Source organism: Neofelis nebulosa, chromosome 4, assembly GCF_028018385.1.
Source record: "Neofelis nebulosa isolate mNeoNeb1 chromosome 4, mNeoNeb1.pri, whole genome shotgun sequence".
Lineage (NCBI taxonomy): Eukaryota > Metazoa > Chordata > Mammalia > Carnivora > Felidae > Neofelis > Neofelis nebulosa.
In genome coordinates, this window is record NC_080785.1 from 50566880 (window position 1) to 50589647 (window position 22768).

General features: G+C 40.0%; 1 pseudogene; it reads left to right on the forward strand.

Moving 5' to 3' along the window:
- Positions 1-1020: 1020 nt before the first annotated feature.
- Positions 1021-1769, forward strand: LOC131508545 (small ribosomal subunit protein eS6-like; annotated as a pseudogene).
- The last annotated feature ends 20999 nt before the right edge of the window (positions 1770-22768 follow it).

Here is a 22768-nt window from a genome sequence, read left to right on the forward strand (position 1 = left end):
AGGTGAAAGAGCATGTGGCTCTTGATCTCAGGGTTGTGAGTTCAAACCTCACATTGAATGTAGAGATTATTTAAAAATAAATAAGATCTTTACAATAAAATAAAGTGATTTTGTGGGAAAAAATCTTAATGATGTAGAAAGATGCTTACGATGTGAGAGTGAATTTAAAAATAAGATTACACGGGCGCCTGGGTGGCTCAGTCGGTTGAGCATCCGACTTCAGCTCAGGTCATGATCTCGAGTTCATGGGTTCGAGCCCCATGTCAGGCTCTGTGCTGACAGCTCAGAGCCTGGAGCCTGCTTCGGATTCTGTGTCTCCCTCTCTCTCTGCTCCTTCCCTGCTCATGCTCCGTCTCTTTCCGTCTCTCAAATATAAAATAAAACATTAAAAAAAATTTTTTAATAATATTACAATACTGTATGACTGTAGCCATTTTTAAAAACCCTATCTAAGCGTAAGACAAAAGGCTTGAACAATATACATGAAAATGTAAGCACGTTCTGCGTGGTACAATTAATTTCAATAATATTTATTGTGAAATTGTTTTTTCCCAATTGCAAAAGTAACATAGTTCTCATTGTACAAAAATAGGAAGAAAAGAGAAGCCTGAAGAAAAATATTTTATTTACTTATGATCCTAAAATCCAGAAAAAATAACTATTAATATTTTGGAGTATATTTTTCTGAGCTCTTTTAAAATTGAAAATAACTTTTTTCTTATTATAAAATAATACAGGGGCCCCTGGATGGCTCAGTCGGTTAAGTGTCCAACTTTGGCTCAGGTCATGATCTCACTGTTCCTGAGTTTGAGCCCTGCATCGGGCTCTGTGCTGACAGCTCAGAGCCTGGAGCCTGTTTCTGTGACTCCTTCTCTTTCTCTGCTCCTCCCCCACTCACACTCGGTCTCTGTCTCTCTCTCTTTCAAGAGTAAAAAAACATAAAATAAAATAAAATAAAATAATCCATATTCTCTCTTTTTTTTTTTTTGTAGCACGTTGGAAGAGGCCAACTGCTTCAGGATGAAACTGAACATCTCTTTCCCAGCTACTGGCTGCAAGGAACTCACTGAAGTGGACAATGACCATAAACTTCCTACCCTTTATGAGAAGTATATAGGCACAAAAGTGGCTGCCGATGCTCTGGGTGAAGAATGGACCATTTGGTCATATGGTCCAAATCACCAAAGGAATGATAACCAAGGCTTCCCCATGAAGCAGGTGTCTTGACCCATGGCCATGTCCACCTGCTGCTGAGTAAGGGGCATTCCTCTTATAGACTAATGAGGACTTGAAAAAGAAAACACAAATCTGTTTGGGGTTACATTGGGGATGCCAAGCTGAGTGTTCTCAGCTTGGTCATTGTAAAGAAAGGAAGTAAGGATATTCCCGGACTCACTGATATTACCTTGATATTACCTGATATTACTCACGATGTACCTTGTTGTCTGTGGTCCAGAATCCACAGACTTTCAGTCTCTTTAAAGAAGATGATGTCTGCCAGGATGTTGTAAGAAAGTTTCTACACAAGGAAAGTAAGAAATCTAGAACAAAGCACCCAAGATTCAGCATCTTGTTACTCTACATGCCTTGCAACATAAACATGGGTATACTGCTCTGGAGAAACAGCATACTCAGAAAAATAAGGAAAAGGTTGCAGAATATGCTAACCTTTTGGCCAAGAGAAGGAAGGAGGCCAAAGAAAAAAGCCGGAACAGATTGCCAAGAGACAGGGGCTGTCCTCTCTGAAGCTTCTACTTTTTTTTTTTTAATTTTTTAATGTGTATTTATTTTTGAGACAGAGGGAGACAGAACATGAGTGGGGGAGGGGCAGAGAGAGAGGGAGACACAGAATCGGAAACAGGCTCCAGGCTCCGAGCCATCAGCCCAGAGCCCGACGCGGGGCTCGAACTCACGAACCGCGAGATCGTGACCTGAGCCAAAGTCGGACGCTCAACCGACTGAGCCACCCAGGTGCCCAGAAGCTTCTACTTCTAAGTTGAGTCCAGTCAAAGCTGAGATTTTCTAAGAATAACAAATAAATAAGAATCAGACATTAAAAAAAAACATATTCAGTGTTGAAAACTTGAAAATACAGATGAGCAAAAAGGAAAACATTTATTGAATGATTTTTATTTTTTCTTTTATTTTTATATTATAAATTTTTGATAACAAATATACATTACTTCTTAAGGAAAAAAAGTATTGATCATGCTTCTCATCTTTCCTCAGCTTCACCTGAGTCACAGGTTTTCAAGAAAGAAAATCAGTTGGTGTTAATGGCTGAAAACAGCTTGGTCTGAAAACCTCATCCATTTCAGCTGAGGCTTTCTGTAACTTCTATTTTATCCTAGGACAGGCAATAGCATGAAGTCTATAGAGGCACAAAAGCCACGGTGAAGAAGGAGAACTCCGAGGTCAAGTAGGACCAAAGATCCCAGAAACCACACTGCTGCAAGCTAGTCTTGGAGCAGAGCTTACAAGGGGTGAATTGAGATGGGACTTGAACTCTCTGGTGCCAGGATGAGTGCTAGTCATGCTTGCCAAAGATGTTGCCCTCTACCACAGAAATAAACGAGGCAAAACTTCAAATATGGCTGCCTGGTCCAGGTTGGTAAGGGAGGGCTCCAATCTCTGACTAGAGAACAGAATGAGCCCCATTTACAGGGAATCTGGGGTTCCATACAAAGTAACTAAGTGGGGCAGAGCACAATGAACCAGAACCCCATCACACGGGTTGGAAAGGCATGGGAGTGGTGTGTGGGTTACACTGGTACCCAGAGCTTGCCCTGGACCACTGGATACGGGACTTGGTTGGCTATGAAGACAATTATCCAATCATTAATTCATTCAATAAGTATTTATTGAGCTTCTAATAAGTATCAGGCTCTGTGCTAGGCGTCAAGGACACACAGTGAAAATGCACAGGTATAAAAGAGGAAGATAGATATGAAGCCAACGTGGGACGTGGGAATCGCGCAAATAAACACAGCAACGGAGCACAGCAATTGCTCCAAACGTGAGTCACGATGCTCTAGAGTATACCAAGGGTATAAATTTTAGATTGGGAAGGGGTCACCAAGAAAGACTTTCTTAAAAAGTGATATTTAAGCTAAGACTCAAAGCCTGAGCAGGAGTTAGGCTGGTAAAGATTGGAAGGCAGCTATGCTCACCACTATACCACCAACGCTTCGCAAGTAGAGATTGGAAGGGAAAGCATGCCACACAGAAAAAGCAGCTTGGGTGAGAAGTCTTAGGACATGCATGGTAAGCAAGAACATACACAAGAGCCCCCAAACCAGCTAAGGATGGTTATACCAATCACCCAACCCTGGCTTACAGAAACCAGAGTTAGCTCCAAACCCCACTGGAGAGGAGGGGCTGTGACCTGAAGGGTAGGCTTTAGCCTGGTTACATTAATGGCTCCAGCCATGAGGAGCTGAGGTCAGAGGCACATTATGACTTTTGTGGGCCCCATGCACTTTTGCTTTGTGGGCTGTCCTTCCATTAAAAATATATATTGGGGCGCCTGGGTGGCGCAGTCGGTTAAGCGTCCGACTTCAGCCAGGTCACGATCTCGCGGTCCGTGAGTTCGAGCCCCGCGTCAGGCTCTGGGCTGATGGCTCGGAGCCTGGAGCCTGTTTCCGATTCTGTGTCTCCCTCTCTCTCTGCCCCTCCCCCGTTCATGCTCTGTCTCTCTCTGTCCCAAAAATAAATAAAAAAATAAAAAAAAAAAAAACGTTGAAAAAAAATATATATATTAAAAATTATATTTTATGAATGAATTAGTATAAAGATGAATACAATCCATGCTGGAATATATTCACTTTTTTCTTCTGATTAAAAAAAAAATTTTAAACATTTTTGTGGGCCTCTAAAAGTACCACGGGCCCTAGGCACTGTGCCTGCTATACTTACTGGATAAATTGGTCCTGGCTAAGGAAGGTGGAGGTAAAAGAAACAAGATGGACCTGACCCATCAACCCAAAGAAGTAAATATAATGAAATTTCTAGAAGCTCTCCAAGGATGTTGGGAGATACTGGGAGGTTCTTAGAAGTCTTCGTTTGACCTTCATTTGACAAATAACAAATAATCTTATCACATATTAGTGATATCCGCTTACACTTCTGTAGTGCTTTTTGCATTTGTAAAGTATGTCTTCCCTCGACCTTTCATTTGAGTAAGTACGGTATGGATTATTTACCTACTCACTGGGCCAGACAAGGTTAAAGCAAGTGGTCAGTTACCTACGTCTCCCTGGGAGTCAAAGTGGTATCTGGCAAGACTGTGGGCTTTGAAGTCAAGTTAGATCTGGCTTTACTATTCTTCATCTACCAAGTCATGGTTGTGTGACCTTGGGCAAGTTGCTTAACCTCGCTGAAACTCAATTTCCTCCACTTAAGGAAGAATATTCACAATCACCTCAAAATATCATTGTAGGGCTTACATGAAATAAGAGACCTCAGGCATCACTACAAATCAAAAATAGTTTAGGAATGTTTTATGGCTATTTGTTAAAGCTTCCTGAAGAAGGTTGGAACTTAGGATACTATCAAAACCACAGTATCTCCTGCTTACAGGGAGCAGCTAGATAGGGTGCATGTGTGTGTGCACATGCACCTGTACACATATAAGTTTTAGAGGAAAGACAAATAAAGAAGAGGAATAAAGCTGGAATTGAAAATCTGTGTCAGCCAGTGTCCCTGTGAGACCTGAGGTATAGACAGTTGGGGACTGGCTGCATGAGCTGACCCCCTCAAGTGCTGGCCAGATTGGAAATGGGTTTGGATTTCTTATAATCTTTGGAGGCTTTCGATGGTTGCAGATGAAAATGACTTCTGAGGGGCGCCTGGGTGGCGCAGTCGGTTAAGCGTCCGACTTCAGCCAGGTCACGATCTCACGGTCCGTGAGTTCGAGCCCCGCGTCAGGCTCTGGGCTGATGGCTCGGAGCCTGGAGCCTGTTTCCGATTCTGTGTCTCCCTCTCTCTCTGCCCCTCCCCCGTTCATGCTCTGTCTCTCTCTGTCCCAAAAATAAATAAAAAAAAAAAAACAAAAAAAACCAAACAAACAAAAAAAAAAAACAAAAAAAAAAAAAAGAAAATGACTTCTGAACTTCTCCAAGTAGATTTCATGAAGTATATCTGGTAAATTACCAATAAAACTTAACTGAGTTCATCTCACGTCGGGATACCGTTAAAGCTGCTGTCATAAAACTCTCCTGATGAAAGAGTTTCTTATTGATTGCAATCATTATTGTCTCAGCCCGCCCAGCAAAAAGCAAATATGCATTACACCCCTTGAGAAAACACATTTCAGAACCACACCAATTTTATGAGAAAAGCCTAAGAGATGAAAGCATTTATTCAAAGTCCCATTGTGATTTTTCAGAAGGCCTATATCAACCAAGAAGGTCTCTATAATCCAGAAAATTCCAGAGCAGCATGCTGCTGTGGTGCCTGCCTGGCCCAATCCATGTGGTCTGACTAGAAAGATATTCCCAAATTCAAGCAGACTAATTTGCTATTTTATACTATATTAACATTTCACATCTGTTAATTCAGCACAGCAACTATTGATCTGAAAATAAAATCAGTTCTTGCTTTCATATAACAAAGAAGAATTGGCAGTTTATAATGAAGGAAATGCTTATACTTGATTGCATAATAGAAATCATTATGTTTCCATATTACAAAGGTACCTAATTAGCAAAGATTTTCATTTTCCCCTGATTGGGGTGGGTGGGCCATCACTATTGTAAGCACATAAGCTGTCCCTTAGGTGCATCAAAATTTGCATCTTGCAAATTCCTTTTGAGACAAGGCCTTAGAATGAAACAAAATATAGATTTGGTATGAGGTTTTGAAGAAGAGAGGGTACAGCAATCTATTAAGTGACAATTGTGTTCCTCAGAAATCAACCAGGGAATTCTTCAGTTTCCCTGGATCTTCTCGACAATTTTTTACTCTGTCTGCATAAGAACATTCTTTAAATAGTAAATAAGATGTTTTATATTTACTGTTCCGGAAGTCTTTACAGATCATCAAAAATTTAAGGTATACTATATATAATCCCAGAAGTTATGGTATAATTCAATTTGGAAATTAAATAATTTTTTAAATAAATAATAACATCCAGTTCTCATGCAGGTGTGGAAAAATTGGTACTCTCATGCATTGCTGGTTGCATGGCACCACCCATATGGAAGACAACACAATAATGTGTATCATTAACTGTACAAATGTTTAATATTCCTTGACTCAATGATCTGCCTTCTGGAACTCAATTCTATTACATCAGCCCCAAACAGGGCATAGGTGAAGATGGCCTGTGATATATCATTTACAGAGGTAAAAACTAAAAGTGGCCTAAGTGTAAATAATTAAAGCACAGGAAAAAATTCAGATGGTTTACCTGGCAACACTTGAGAGTTGTCAGAAAGACCTCTTACTTCATCAGCTAAGATAGTCTAAAACCTTACCAAATAAGATTAGAAGCTTTGTATCTATGAGTTTCCTATTCAAATGCAGTTCTTTATAAAAACAGAAAACAAATAGCAAGATGAGAAACATAAATCCAGCTAACTCAATAATTATATTAAATGTTAATGAACTAAACATTCCAATTAAAAGATAGAGACTAGCAGACTTGATTTTTTTAAAAATGACTCAATGACTCAACTATATACTGTTTACAGAAGACAGAGTTTAAATGTAAGGACCCAAAGAAGTTGAAAGTAAAAGGATGCAAAAAGATATTACAATGCAAATGCTAACCAAAAGAGAGTGGTGTGGCTATAAAATCAGACAAAGTAGACTCCAAGAGAAGGAATATTACCAGAGATAAAGAGAAATATTTTATAATGATAAGAAGCAATTCATTAGAAAGATGTAGCATCCTAAATTTGTATGTGCTTATTAACATAAACCTCAAAATACAGAAAGCAAAATTGATAGAATTAAAAGGAGAAATAAATCCAAAATCATAAAGGAATAATTTTAGTCTTCGAGTCATAAATATATCACTGTTTAGCTCAGAATCATTTCTGAGATGGCTTATAACCTAGCCCTCAAGAAGTGGGTCACAGGGAAAGTCTCCTTTGATTCTGTGAGAAGGTAAAGGACAGGCTTTAGATTGATATGGCAATGGGAAAGATTGGTGGGGAGTTAGAGCAACAGGATAGTTCTAGGGTCTATAGGATAGAAAGTAAAAAAGGTGAACAGATTACAAAGAAGGGGTGGTGGGAAAATATAAATGGAACCAGAAAAAATATGATCTCAGTTTGAACACTATTTCAACCCTTAATGAGCAATCCTGGACGAATTTATTAATCTCTCTAATATTCTGACACCTATAAAAATGAAGAAAATAATACCTACTTATGTTTAATGTGGAAGTTAAACACACATGTGGTAAGTGCTGCAAAGCAGTGTCTTTTCTTTCTCAAAGTTTCCTGATAGTGACTCTTGTACTCAAGGTTTCTGCAAAGAACCACGAAATAAACTGGACAAGGATCCCAGGATCCAAATCATTATAGAAGAAAGAAAAATAACTTACCTAGTCCCAAGAAGGTACAGAAACCTTCAAAACAACCAGCGTCTAGGAGTATCTCTTGGGTGCTATTTCCTTTGACAAAGTGAAAATAGTTCCATGCTAGTCTTTAGTCTCTGTCATAAGAGATGTGCTAGTCATCTCCCTTCCTGTCTGCAGGCATATGCTATCTCAAGGAATTAAAACTGTCTCAAGAAATTTACTAAAATTTTAATTACCCAGGCTTTTTGGCAGCCACCAGTTCACTGATCGACTTCCAGACAGAACAGGACCTCATAAAGGATTTCTTCAGAAGTTATATCCTTTTCTTCAAAATCTCCAGACAAGGCTGAATTCCTCCCTCCTTTCTTGTAAGTGCCTTTTATAGTCTCCTTTCTTATAATCAGAGAGTCCTTCCTGTCTTATCATATTCCTTAATATCTATGAAAAAGAAGACAGAGTTATAGTTGCAACATGCTATAGGGTATCAGAGGAGGGAGAGCCTTTCTATGCTTTGGGACACCAGGAAAAACTTAAACAAGTGTCATTTATTCATGGCCTTAAAGAATGGGCAGGGTTTTGAACCACACTGGAAGGGTATTGGAAATGAATCAAAGGCTGGATAGGGAAATGTGGAACCTGCTGGGGAGGAAGAGATGATGGTCAGAGCAATGGGGAAACAGAGGGAGGAGACAGAGATGAAAATGTGACACCATATTATGGAGAGCCCATCACACCAGAAAGAAGATTGACGGCTTTATTTGGTAGGTAATGAAAAGCAATGGAGGGTTTTGTTGATATATGTAGTCAGAGCTAAATTTTAGGAAGATTAATCTAGCAGAGAGATTTGAGGGGTTGGATGAAAGTAAGGATAAGAGGTGAAAGATGGGTTAGGAAGTTCTTTCAACCATTTGGATAAAAGTTTCCCAAGAGCCCAAATGTCAATGAAAGCAATGGAAATGAAGACAAGAGGGAGAGTGTAAAGCCTTGAAGGTAGAAAGCATTTTAACTCATTTTTACATTCAGAACCTGGCTCTCAATAACTATTTTTTGAACTAGAGTTGTTATTACCTACAAGATTTAACAATAAAGAGGTGAAACAGAAAGATGAACTCAAAGAGATAATGTAAAAAAGAGAAAAAGAAAGAGACAGAGAGAGAAAAGTAACAATAATTATAGAGAGCTCTGTCTCGAGACTCAAAGTCTCTGACTCAGGCTCTTAAAATCACAACTTGCTAAAAAAACTCTAAACACATGTTCAACTGATGGTAGATCAATCACACTGTATCTTTGTGTCTAAGGAATATCATATTTGCTTGATCCTATTACCCCAAGAGAGAGAGCATATGGATCAAATACAAGGAAATCCAAGGAAGTGTATTTGAGCTTATTGTCCCTACAGTCAATGTTGTTGAGAATCTACTATGTACCAAGCACTGTAATACGCACTTTATGTGAATTACCTTATTTAATGTTTTCAAATACCCTGTGAAGTAGATGCTACAATCCCCTTTTAACAGACTAGGACATTGAGGTTTAGTTAAGACACAAAGGCAGGATTTGTACATGGGCAATTTGATTCCAAAGTGTAGATTGTCTTCCCAGCACACCGTGCCATCTTCTAGTGGGGGGGGAAATGCATGAAAATTGAAATCCAGAAGGACAGGTAGGTGCTCAGCGAGGGATGTTCTTCTGTAATTTGTTTTTTAAAAAAATGTCAAGTTGTCAGAGAAGCGACTCTTATCTTTTCTAGCACTGTTTTTCCAAGTCAGCGCTTTCCCTTCAGAAGTTCTGCTCTGAGAAGGTATGACCATGGCCTGAGTTTGGTGCACGAGTGCCCACACTGCCACCCAGAAGCCTTTGGGACAGGGCAGCTGTGTATCAATTTGGGCTTTTGTTGCAAGCAACAGAAGCGAATTGGCAAAATTAACAAGGGAATAAGGGAATTTAATGGAAAAATCTCGAAAGGCTGAAAGAGTAGGACTAGAGGCTCTAACTAAGGATGGTCTCCTCAGGGCACCTCTGATGGAAGGAATTAATAGCCGCGATCTTTATCTTACAGGCTCCGATGAAGATTCAGAGTCCCAAGAAAGAAGAGCTTCTTGGCCAGGCTTAGGTCACTGTGACCACTGCTTAACCAGAGGATGACAAGATAGTCTCATGCAACTGCACACAGGAGCGTGGGATCCCCAAAAGAGAATCTGGTTACCAAAAAAAGAGAGGAATGGGTGCTGGGCAGACAAAAAGAGTAGGTGCCCATTACATACTGGGAAGCAAGAATTTCCTGAGCTGCAGACGTGCCACGGTATATGCACGAGTCTGGCAGTACTTCACAGGGACCTGAAAAAGTGACTCTCCCCACTGTTCCTCCAGCAGCTCTAGATTTAGTTATAATCATATGTTACAGTCTCATTAGGCAAGTAGCACGTGAAATCAACTAGGAACATTTCATTTTAAACTTTGCTGATTTTTCAAATTTGCTTTGCATTCTTGGTAATGATTTCTTGCTCTATTTTTATGCCTCCTCAGATAAAGTACTATCTCATACATGATGTTAGCCCCATTAGACATGAAGTAAGCATTATTTATGATTACAATCAGGGTTATGAAGCATTAAAATAGGACAGAAAATGATTTCAACAGGCCTTTTCAAAAGCCTTGAAAGTCGGGGCTTAATTTGTCAGACTTTTACTTTCTTCATACCCTGGGGTAGTGAGGAGTATTGGAGCAAAGCTGGTTAATGGTTCAGGAGTCTTCAGCTCACAGTATTACATGAAAGTGCTTGCCTATTTCCCAGATTACCCGTCAGAAAGCTGGGACCCCGATGGAAATCAGCTCTCTTTGGCAAGTTGAGTAGGAGCGAAGCTTTCCATATCTGTATTTTAACCTTATGGGCAAGTTAGATGGGTCATCCATGGTAAACTAGACTTCACGGATAACTCAGGATGCAGACCAGATGACAGATGACCAAGACACGACTGGACTAACGCAGTACTATATCAGCATGGGGAACGTATGCTAATGCTTATGCAAAGCTACTGTTGCAGGAGAGGTGATTTTTCTTTTCTTCCCCTTCTCTTTCTCCTTGTCCTTGTCCCTCTTTGTTTTCTTCTTCTTCAAACTGGCTAAACCTTCCCCCTATTGTGACAAATACAGCACAAAGATACTTAGGGGAAGGTGCACTGAAATGGAGGTAGGAACACAGTTGAAAAGTAAAATAGAAGGGGGGAAAATGAAGCTAATTTTCGATTTAGATAATGAAGCCTCTCTAAGTTTCACATAAGTGAGATAAAACCCAATTAAATAAAAACTTTAAGGCTTCATCATGAGAATGTTTGATTAATTTCATTTATGCCTCAGATTTTTCAGTTCAATAATCATCCTAAGTTATACTTAATTAATTATACTCTTCATTTAGCACTTTTTCAAAAGTCTGGAGATAGGACTTTTCTCTGCATTTAAGCAGATTGCATTGGACATTGTGAAGACGAATACCTTAGATGCTGCTGCCATTGACATATACACTTCTTGTCGATGGAGGGGCCCGGGGAAGGTGGTAAAGAATAGCACAAACACAGCTGGGGAGACATCCCTCTCTTAAGTGTCCCCACTTTTCACCCTGGACATTTGCTTGATGCTGACAACTGGAGGGCATTTCTCCAACTTTTACAGATACTAGTCCTAACCAACTTATTCAGTGGGTCTCCCTGCAGAAACTTTGGGCATCCTTGGGCCAGAATACTTGGTACAAAGAAATTTTCCTTTATCCTTGATCTGAAGCTAGCAATCATAGTTAGCCACCATTAACATCTATAAGTTAAGAAGTAACTATTATTATCATCTTCAATTTAGAATTAGGAAACAGGCTAAAAGCAGCCAAATAATTTTAATGGATAGTCAGAACTTGAACTCAGGCAGTCTGACTCTAGAACACTTCCTTACCTGCCATGATTTACTTCCCCCAGCTAATTACTCCCTAATTAGAACATGTGGATAGGTCATCCTCAAGGAACCAGAACTCCAAGCCTTCCTGAGAACAGAAGCCAAATCATGTACTGTCTTTGCCATAAGGAAATACCAAGGCAAAAAGGAACATAAAAACTGGTTCAGAACTGGCAAATTCTATAAGCCCTGAGCAGAGAAAGCTACGAAACAACTCAAAAGCATAACGTGACTTCCATGGAAAAGGTGATTGAAAAAAGAAGCCCACCCACTTAAGAAATAGGAGAATTCATACCCAACAAATACCAGATAGTAGAATAATTTCATCTGAAAATTAATCTGAAGGACCTTCAAAAGAAATATTTTAAATGTTAGAAGGGATGAAGGAATATAGTTCATAAAACCAGAACACAAGAACAGAATGATTTGGGAAAAAAGCAAAAGGAAAAAGTAGGTATCACAGAGGAAAAAATATCCCTGAAATTAAAAAAACTCAGTAGGCAGACTAAACATGGCTAACGAGAGAATTAGAGAATTAAAAAATAAATTTAGTAAAGCACTCAGAACATGAGACAAAGAGCTAAAGATATGAAATCTACGAAAGAGGAATTAAGAGACATGGAAAATAGATTTCTGTTTTCTATTTCCCATAAATATAGAAAACATTTATCTTGAAGGAAATAAATTTCCTCTGAAGGAAAGAACACAGAATGGCAGAAAGTCAATATTAAAAAATATCCTGACTCAGAATTTTCCAGATTCTTAAAAAAAAGCTTCCTCAGATTAAAACAGCACATGAACTTCTGATCCAAATAAATAAAAACAAATCCATAAAGAGATCAATGCAAGCAAAACTGCAGACCATCAAGAACAAATGGAAAAATCTTCAATGATGCCAGAAAGAAAAGACAGATTATCAACAACAACAAAAAATCACACAGACCATGGATTACTAACTAGTAACAACAGATATAAAAATAATAATAAATTTAAAAAAATTTTTCTAGGGGCGCCTGGGTGGCTCAGTCGGTTCAGCGTCCGACTTCAGCTCAGGTCACGATCTCGCGGTCCGTGAGTTCGAGCCCCGCGTCGGGCCCTGGGCCGATGGCTCAGAGCCTGGAGCCTGCTTCCGATTCTGTGTCTCCCTCTCTCTCTGCCTCTCCCCCGTTCATGCTCTGTCTCTCTCTGTCTCAAAAATAAATAAACATTAAAAAAAATTTTTTTTTTAATTTTCTAAATGGTGAGGAAAAATAACTGCCAACCAAGAATTCTATATCCTACTGTGGTGGAGACGGTTCTGTGGATTCATTAAACCTTCTTCATTTCCTCCTGGGCACACAGGATGGCTATATTTCCTACTTCCCTGAGGCCATGCAGTCGGATATCTGACTAATATGATGTAATAGAAGTGTTGCGCACTACTCCTAGGTTAATCTGAAAAAATAAAAAACAAAAACAAATAACCATGCCCAAAAGCCCACGTTCTCCTTGGAAAGAACTCAAGTGTGGCAGAACCATAAAACCAACAGAGCAAGGATCTCTGATTGGAGAAAACCACCCAGAATATCCCCCTGACCCATAATTAGACTGAGGAATGAATGAGAGTTTCATTTTAACTGTGTTAAGCCACAGAGATTTAACAGTGAAGGTGGTGAAGAAGAAAAGGCAGGGAAACTGGACACAGTCGACCACTGTGCAGAAAAATCTGAGTCGCGAGATAGCAGCTAGAGAGTGTAATTCATCCCGACTAATATAGCAGATAAGCAGTTTTCACAAATGCATGTAAAATATGACCAGATCTTTTCTGAAAGAATTACTAATGAATATATTTCTGGAAAAAGGAAATGAACCCAGAAAAAAGGAATGGGAAGCCAGTAGCAATAATGAGCAAAGATATCAGTTGTACATGTTAGTAAATCTAAATAAATACTGCATTAAAATATAGAACAGGGAGAAATAAAATACTGGATTAAAATATAGAAAATTGAAGAGGGCAACACAGAAGGAAGTTTAAGTATGCCTAGTTACTGGTATTGCTCAGGAAGTAAATAAAAATATTACTAATCTGGGGAGGCTGGGTGACTCAGTCAGTTAAGTGTCCAACTCTTAATTTTGGCTCATAGTTCGTGAGTAGGTTTCACACCCTACAGCAGTCTCTATGCTGAACGTGGAGTCTGCTTAAGATTCTCCCTTTCTCTCTCTCTCTCCCCCCTCCCATCTTTCTCCCTCCCTCTGCTCCTCTCCCCTGCTCATGCCCTCACTCTCTCTCTCTCTCAAAAGAAATAAACATTAAAAATATATTACTAATCTTTAGACTTTGTCAGCAAAACAAAGTTAAGAATGTGTATTTAAATTTCCAGTTTTTTCCCCGAGAGAATATAGTCTGAGGCATTGGCCAGTAAGGCCCCCAGTGTGAGTTTCCATGTTCCATGGTGCCCTATAAGCATTTATCTGGTTTTCTTCTTTTTTTTTTAAGTTTATTTATTTATTTTGAGAAAGAGAGAGTAAGAGAGAGCACATGCGTGCATGAGCACAAGTGAGGGAGGGGCAGAGAGAGAGGGAGAGAGAGAATCCCAAGCAGGCTCTATGCCATCAGTGCAGAGCCCAATGAGGGGCTCAGTTTCACAAACTATGAAATCATGACCTGAGCCAAGATTAACAGTTGAAGACTTAACCAACTAAGTCATCCAGGCACCTCTGGTTTTCCTCTTATTGTAATACTTCCATACTGGTAACCTAGCTTAATAAACATTGATAGGAAATAAAACAATTGAGAATGGAGGCAAGGAAGAAAGAGAAAGTGGGCCAAGAGAAGAAACTCCTAAATTGCAAGAGAACATTTTCCAGTTACCTGAGAGGGCTTTATTTGTTTTATGCAAATACAATTGCAAAAAAGACGAGAATAGTCTTTCAGTTCCTCAAAATGTTAAACATAAAGTTATTATATGACCCAGCAATTCTACTCCCAGGTATATACCCCAAAAAATGAAAACACACATCCACACTAAAATTTGTACATGATTGTATGGAGCCACAAAAGACCCCAAATAGCTAAGACAATCTTGAGACAGAAGAACAAAGCTAGGGGTGTCTGGGTGGCTCAGTCAGTTAAGCCTCTGCCTCTCGGTTTTGGCTCAGGTCATGATCTCACAGTTCATGGGTTTGCATCCCGTTTCGGGCTCCACGCTGACAGCATGGAGTCTGCTTGGGATTCTCGCTCTCCCTCGCTCTCTCCCTCTCTCTCCCTCGCCTCTCCCCCACTCACATTTTCTCTCTCTCTCTCTCTCTCTTTCTCTCTCTCTCAAAATAAATAAATAAACTTTAAAAAAAAGAACAAAGCTGGAGGTATTACAATTCCACATTTCATGATATACTACAAAGCTCTAGTAATCAAAACAGTATGGCACTGGCACAAAAATAGACACATAGATCAGTAGAACAAGATAGAAAGCCCAGAAAAAAAAAAAAAACCCACACTTATGAGGCCAATTCATATGAGAAAAGAGGCAAGAATATACATTGGGAAAAAGAGAGTCTCTTCAAAAAACGGTGCTGGGAAAACTGGACAGCTACATGCAAAAGAATGAATCTGGATTATCTTACACCAAACACATAAATAAACTCAAAACGGATGAAAGACCCAAATGTGAGACCTGAACATTAAATTACTAAAAGAAAACATAGGCAGTAATCCTTTGGACATTGGCCTTAGCAGCATATTTTATAGGTGTGTCACCTGAGGCAAGGGAACCAGAAGCAGAAACAAACTATTGGGACGACACCAAAGTGAAAGGCTTTCGCAATGAAGGAGACCATCAACAAAACAAAAAGGCAACCTAATGAATGGGAGAAGGTATTTGCAAACGATATATCTGATAAGGAGTTAATACCCAAAATATATAAAAACTTACACAACTCAACACCAAAGAAAACCTCCAAAAATCTTATTGAGAAATAAGCAGAGGACCTGAATAGATATTTTTCCAAAGAAGACCTCCAGACGGCCAACAGACACATGAAAAGATGCTCAACATCACTCACCATCAGGAAAATGCAAATCAAAACCACAATAAAACTATCAAGAACAAACTGATGGTTACCAGAGGGGAGATGAATGGGGGGGATGGATGAAATAGGGGGGTTAAGGAGTACACTCGTCATGATGAGCACTGGGTGATGTATGGGGTTGTTGAATCACTATATTATACACCTAAGACTAATATGACACTACATGTTACCTACACTGAAACTAAAATTAAATTAAATTTTAAAAAACACAATGAGAGGGGCACCAGCGTGGCTCAGTAGGTTAAGCGGCCAGCTTAGGCTCAGGTCATGATCTCATGACTTGTGGGTTCAAGCCCCACATCAGGCTCTGTGCTGACAGCTCAGAGCCTCCAGCCTGCTTCGGATTCTGTGTCTCCCTCTCTCTCTGTCCCTCCCCCTGTTCGCATTCTGTCTCTCTGTCTCTCTCTCTCAAATAAAAAATAAATAAACATTGAAAAAAAATGTTTAAACACAATGAGATATCACCTTACACCAGTCAGAATGAAGCTAGTCAAGAAATAACCAGTGTTGGTGAGAATGTGGATACAAGGGAGCCCTCTGCTGGTGGAAAGAGAGCCCTCTGTTGGCACTGTTGGTGGAAATATAAATTGGTACCACCACTATGGAAAACAGTATGGAGTTTCCTCAAAAAATTAAAAATGGAAATGGCATATAATCCAGTCATCCCACTACTGGGTATTTACCAAAAGAAAATGAAAACACTAATTCAAAAATATATGTTCACCTCTATGATTATTGCAGCATTTACAATAGCCAAGATATAGAAGCAACCCAAGCATCCATCTATAGATGAATGGATAAAGAAGATGTGGTATATATACGCAATGGAATATTACTTGACCATAAAAAAGAATAAGTTCTTGCCATTTGCAACAACATGGATGGACCTAGAGGATATTAAGCTAAATTAAATAAGTCATACAAAGAGAGGCAAATAGCATATAATTTCACTCATGTGGACTCTAAAAAACAAAACAAATGAACAAACAAACAAAAAATACAGAAACAGACTCAAACACAGAAAAAAATTGATGATTGCCAGAGGGGAGGAGGGCAGGGGGATAGGCAAATGTGAAGGGGATTAAGAGGTACAAACTTTCAGTTGTAAAATAAGTAAGTCACAGACATAAAGAGTACAGCATAAAGAATATAGTCAACAATTTTGTGATAAATGTTGTATGGTGACAAATGGTGACTATACGTATCATGGTGAGCATAAAGCAATGTCTAGAATTGTCGAATCACTATGTTCTTCACCTGAAACTAATATGACATTGTAGATCAACTATGCTTCAATAATAAAAAAATTTTTTTTTTAATTTTTTTTTTATGTTTATTTATTTCTGAGACAGAGAGAGACAGAGCATGAGACGGGGAGGGGCAGAGAGAGAGGGAGACCCAGAATGGGAAGCAGGCTCCAGGCTCCGAGCTGTCAGCACAGAGCCCGACGTGGGCCTCGAAGTCACAAACTGTGAGATCATGACCTGAGCCGAAGTCGGTCACTCAACCGACTGAGCCACCCAGGCGCCCCATAATAAAAATTTTTTTTAATGAAGAAAACTTATACTGAGAACAAACTGAGGGTTGATGGGGGATGGGGCGAGGGGAAAGTGGGTGATGGGCATTGAGGGGGGCACCTGTTGGGATGAGCACTGGGTGTTGTATGGAAACCAATTTGACAATAAATTTCATTTAACAAAATAAAGAAAACTTGTACGTGAATGATCATTACAGCGTTACTTATAATAGTCAAAAACTGGAAATAATCCAAATGCCTATCAACTGATAAATGGATTAATAAAATGTCGTATATCTACACAATGGAATGTTCCTCAGTAATATAAAGGGATGAGCTACTGGTACATATTACAGCATGGATGGGCCTTGGAAGCACTATGCCAAGTGAAAAGAGCCAATCACGAAAGACCATATGAATGATTGAATGATTTTATAGGCATATCTACAAAGACGAAAGGTAGATTCGTGGTTGTCAGGCCCTGGGGGAGTAGGGAAAATGGGGAGTAATTGCTAACAGGCATGGATTTTCTTTCTGGAATGATGAAAATGTTCAAAAGTTACATTTTGGTGATGACTGCACAACTTTCTGAATATACCAAAACCCACTGAATTGTACACTTTAAACGGACCAACCAAGGCATATTGCTCAATAACGCTGTTTTTTAAAAAAAGAATACCTACATTCCTGCCCCCAAAAAACACGCTCTAAGTCAAGGATCTGAGATCATATTGCCAAAAAGAAATAGAATATTGTTTTCAAGCTTGAAATAAACCCTATTAATATGTATATTAAAAATTTTTAAGGGAGGGTGAAAAAAATAAACGTAAAACAAGGAAAAAAAAGACCTAAACTAATGGCTATCCCTCTTTCCAGCAAACCATAACTAAATACGGTTATTAAAGGCCTGACCGTGACTCTGCTCTAGGAGTCCGTGACAGTGAACGTGGAAGGTAGGAGATGGCAGAGGCCATGATACATCTGGCCACTGTGCAGTCAGGAACTCCTCTGAGGGCTTGGTGCATGGGGTTCCAATCTTGAGACAAAAAAGGTAACTGTCTGCAGCTGCTGTGGGCCCATGGCCCACCGCTTACCTTGTGAAATCCAATGAGGCCCGGCCCTGGCAGAAAGTGCTATTATATATACCATCTATTTTAACTGTGAGGGCTCAAGTCAAGTCATAAACCTACATTTCCATAGATCCCAGACAAAAATAAACACAGACTATTATTTCTAATCCTTCCCTTCTGCTTTTCTCAGAGTGCTGATTAGATTGCATTTCTATGAAAGCGCGGATGAGTTCAGTCTCCTCTAAAGCATCTCCTCACGGTTTCATCCATGACTAAGGGCACAAGTTTTCTCCATCTGAAAGATGCATGATCCAGCTGTTCTCTTTGCCTGCTGCAACTCTTACTAACCTTTCTGGAAGGAAGGAGAGAAAAGCAACGTTTAATTATCATGACCTGAGAATGTCCCTCCCAAATGAGAAGAGGGTCTTTTGTACGTATGCCCCAGATAATAGTTTCTTTTAACTGGTAGTGATCTGTCATTCTAATTCTTTGTTTACAATTTCAAGGACTGGTCTGTATTTTATCTTTCAGGTCTTGAAAAATACAGCCATTTTGGCTAACGCGAAATGTCATATGTTGGTGCCTGATAAGTTGAAAGTTAAATGTTTTAAGGCCTCTAAAGTAATAATCACTAAGTGCTTAATTTCAAAACACACGCTATTCATTTGCTTCTTCGAGATGAAGTGCCCATCACAGTCATACCACTGGCGCCAGGCCAGATTTTTCTTTCTGGGCCATTGGAACATTTAGATTTCTAGGCAACTAGTGATCTCTCTGGGCCTCCCAGCTTCTGCCTTTCAGAGTTGCTGAAGGCCCTTCGTATGCGTAAAGGGGACAGGGGGACACATTCTCCCCCTGCACTGAAATCCATAGGAGCCAGTTCTAAATGAGCACCCCTGTCCCCTCCTGCAGACACGGCTGGAAATGCTGCCTAGGAACACACCAGGGGATTCTTGCCCAAAGGTCCAGATCAACACTGTCTGCATCCCAACTCGCAGGCTGGCTAATTTCCAAGAAGTACCAATGCTTGGCCCTGTCCTAGAGGGAACCAATTTAATTTATTAAAAAAAAAAAAAAAAAAAAGCTTGTCACATAATCCAAAATAATCAAATGACATATGGACTTGAGTCAATGAATAGCTCTCGTGCAGGAAACAAGGGAGGCAGACCTCTGACTGGCTGAGACCTAGCTAGGGTCTGGCAGAAATCTGAATTCAAATTTAAAGGGCAAATCAAGGTTTTTCGTTGTTAAAGGACAGGGAAGTCGCGTTGGTATTTACTAGGGTGTGGGTCTCAAGTTTCAACCACAGAGAGGAACAGTTCAAACAAGAACTTCCTAGACAAACAAGTCTTCTTAGGCAAAAAACAAAACAAAACAAAAAACTATTATCAAAAGGAAGGTGTGAACAGGAGCCTATATGTGACCATTTTTGATACAAAAAAAAGAGAATTCAATTAAAGCTTGGATAAGAAATATATATTCCTACTTGCTTGAGTTTGCATAAAGAAATTCTAGAAGAATAAACCAGTAACTAGAAAACGATGGTTATTTGCTTTGGGGGATGGAGAACTGGGAGCAGGGCCGAAGGGGTGAGGGCCAGACTTTTCATTATATATCCTTGCATACGTTTTTTGGCTTTGGTTTTGGTTTTTTGTTTGTTTTGTTTTGTTTTGTTGCCATATGTGAAGAACCGCTCTAGGTGCTTGGGAAGACACAGGGACAAATTGCTCCCTCTAGGAGCTTATATTCTAGGGAAAGAAAATAAATATAAACACATTATATGCTGTACTTGATGGTCGTGATAATTAAAAAGTAGAGAAGGGTAAGGGCTACAAGGGAAGTCGTCTGCACTGTTAAATAAGGGTGGTCAGAAGTGGCTCAATGGGTAAGATCTGCACTAAGATTTGAAGAAGGTGGGTAGGGAGGGTAGAAAGATAGATTTGGAGGGAAGAGTGTGCCGGGCAGAGCGTGCCACTGCTCCAGCAGTGGTTCTCAACGGAGGGCCATTTTGCCCCCAGGGAACATCTGGCAAAGTCTGGAGACCTGTTTGATCGTCATGATGTGGGTTGGGGGATGCTACTGGCATCCCGTGGGTAGAGCCCAATGCTAAACATCCTCGGACAAACAGGACGGCGCCCCACAATAAAGAATTATTATGCAGCCCAAAATGTCAGTAAGTGCCACTGTTAGGAAACCTCGAGCTAGAGAACGCCAGGCTCATAGGCCAATGTGGCTGTAAGAGAAGTAAGCTGTTTCGCTTCTGTCTTAAGATTGTTGGGCAAGCTGCAGTTAAATCACACGCTCACACTGTTTCCCGTAGCAGACATCAATTCTCGCGATCGCTGGTGCTTGCAACCCCTTAAGGATGAAGAGCGCTGTTTTCCGAACCGTCCGATATTCAGGAGGTCACGTCTTTGCAAGACTGTTCTCACTTCATATTATCATGCAGAGCAGCGTTAGTTCTTCCTTCATTCCCTGACTCCCCCACCGGCAGCCCCACCGCAAAACACAGCGCTCTGCACAAAGACCACAGAAACTGTGACTTCTTGGGCTCTATTCGGTTCTTCGTTTTAGGACGGAGAAAAATTCACACCGAGAATATCGCCTTGGGAGATGAGAATAATACCGTGGGTTAGTGAGGTGGAAGAGAAACCGGGGGGGGGGGGGGGGGGGAGATGGAAGTAAATAAAAATAAACGGAGAGGGAGATGGTTTTCTTTTCTTTCTTTCTTTTTTTTCCAAAGAGAAGGAGGTGCTGGGGTATCCTGCAGGGAATACGATGAAGAAGGGAGCCCTTCAGGCGGCTGACTCAGCCAATGAGCAGAGACCCCAGACACAGAGCCAATCCTGGAATTTCCAATCGTTCGCAGTCTCCCTATTACTGTTCTCTCTTTGGAAGCTACCCAGTAATTGCTCTATAAATGTTTGTTGAGCTAAACTGTTGCAAAACAGAACTGGCTGACATGAGGACTTTTCTCAGCATTTCTAGAGCCAAAGTATATACCAGTAGGCAGAAAAACACCAGGTATATTTGGGAGAGTGACTGGGTCAGTTTAAGTACACCATCAGGTTTGGGGGACCAATGACTAATAAAGCGGGAAGCCAGCACGATCTTAAAATATTTAGTAACTGGTGTGGCTATAAAAATTAATATATAAGTCGATATATTTTAGCCACTTAAAATATATCCTCTTATAATCACTAAATAAATGATATGTGTGTGTGTGTGTGTGTGTGTGGAGGCCTTATGGCAGTTGCTAGAAAACAGGCTTCGGTGTCACCCCAGGCTGGGATTGAATCCTGGCTCTACTAATTTTTATTACTTTTGAGACCCTAGGCCAGTTATTAACGTGCCCTGCGTCCTCATTTCTAGGGCTATAAAATGAGGGTGATGATAATATCAACCTCATAGAAAGGCTGAGGATTAAAAATTAAATTTATGTGAAATGCAAGGTCTGACAACAGTAAAAACTCAGTAATGGCAAATATTATTGACACATAATACATAACAACACAAAAATCATTCTTTTGCATTCTTCGTACGCCAACAAGACAATAAACCTCTCGGTTATTTCCTATGTCATTGTCATTACCAATATTTCCTTTTACAACTGTTACCTAGATAAGGACTTTCCGTCTGAATTTTCCGGGTAACTGGCTTTGGCCAGAAAGGCCTGGTTGAAAAGAGAGGCCAGGAGGTACCTCACTGTGAGGCATCTCAAGGTAGGAGTATTAAAAGTAGGCGTCCAGATCAGACGTGATGCTGAGTGATAGGAGCGTTCTATTTTCATACAAAGAAATAAATGGAAATATGTTTAATTAGCTATTTTAACAATGAAGTAAATGTTAATAGCACTCAGTTGAAACAATCTCCAAGGTCTTGTGTTGAATGGAAAAGATCAAAGTACAGAACAGCACAAATAATTACATGTATGTTTATAATTTCTATGTATATATGTGTGTGTATACACCATATTCATACATTCATATCTGCAAATGCATGAGGTGCCTCAGGAAGGATGTATAAGAAATAATTTCCTTCCCCTCCAGAAAGTTAGAACAGATGGATTGCCGTGTAGATTCAAAGAGGAAATAGGTATAAAATGCTTAAAGGGAAGCTGGCACATAATATGGGCTCAGTAAACATTGGCAATTGTTAGTCAACCATGGGCCACGCCTTGGTTCCTTCTTGGCCGCCTCCCTCCTAGAGAAGAGAGCTACCGCATGGTTTCTAAGAAAGGCTCCCATGGGAATGCAAGCTGGTACAACCACTCTGGAAAACATATGGAGGTTCCTCAAAAAATTAAAAATAGAACTACCCTACAACCCAGCAATTGCACTACTAAGTATTTCTTCAAGGGATACAGGTGTGCTGTTTTGAAGGGACACATGCACCCCCGTGCTTATAGCAGCACTATCGACAATAGCCAAAGGATGGAAAGAGCCCAAATGTCCACCGATGGATGAATGGATAAAGAAGGAGTGGTATATATATACAATGGAGTATTACTCAGCAGTCAAAAAGAATGAAATCTTGCCATTCGCAACTACATGGATGGAACTAGAGGGTATTATGCTAAGTGAAATTAGTCAGAGAAAGACAAATAACACATGACTTCACTCATCTGAGGACTTTAAGAGACAAAAC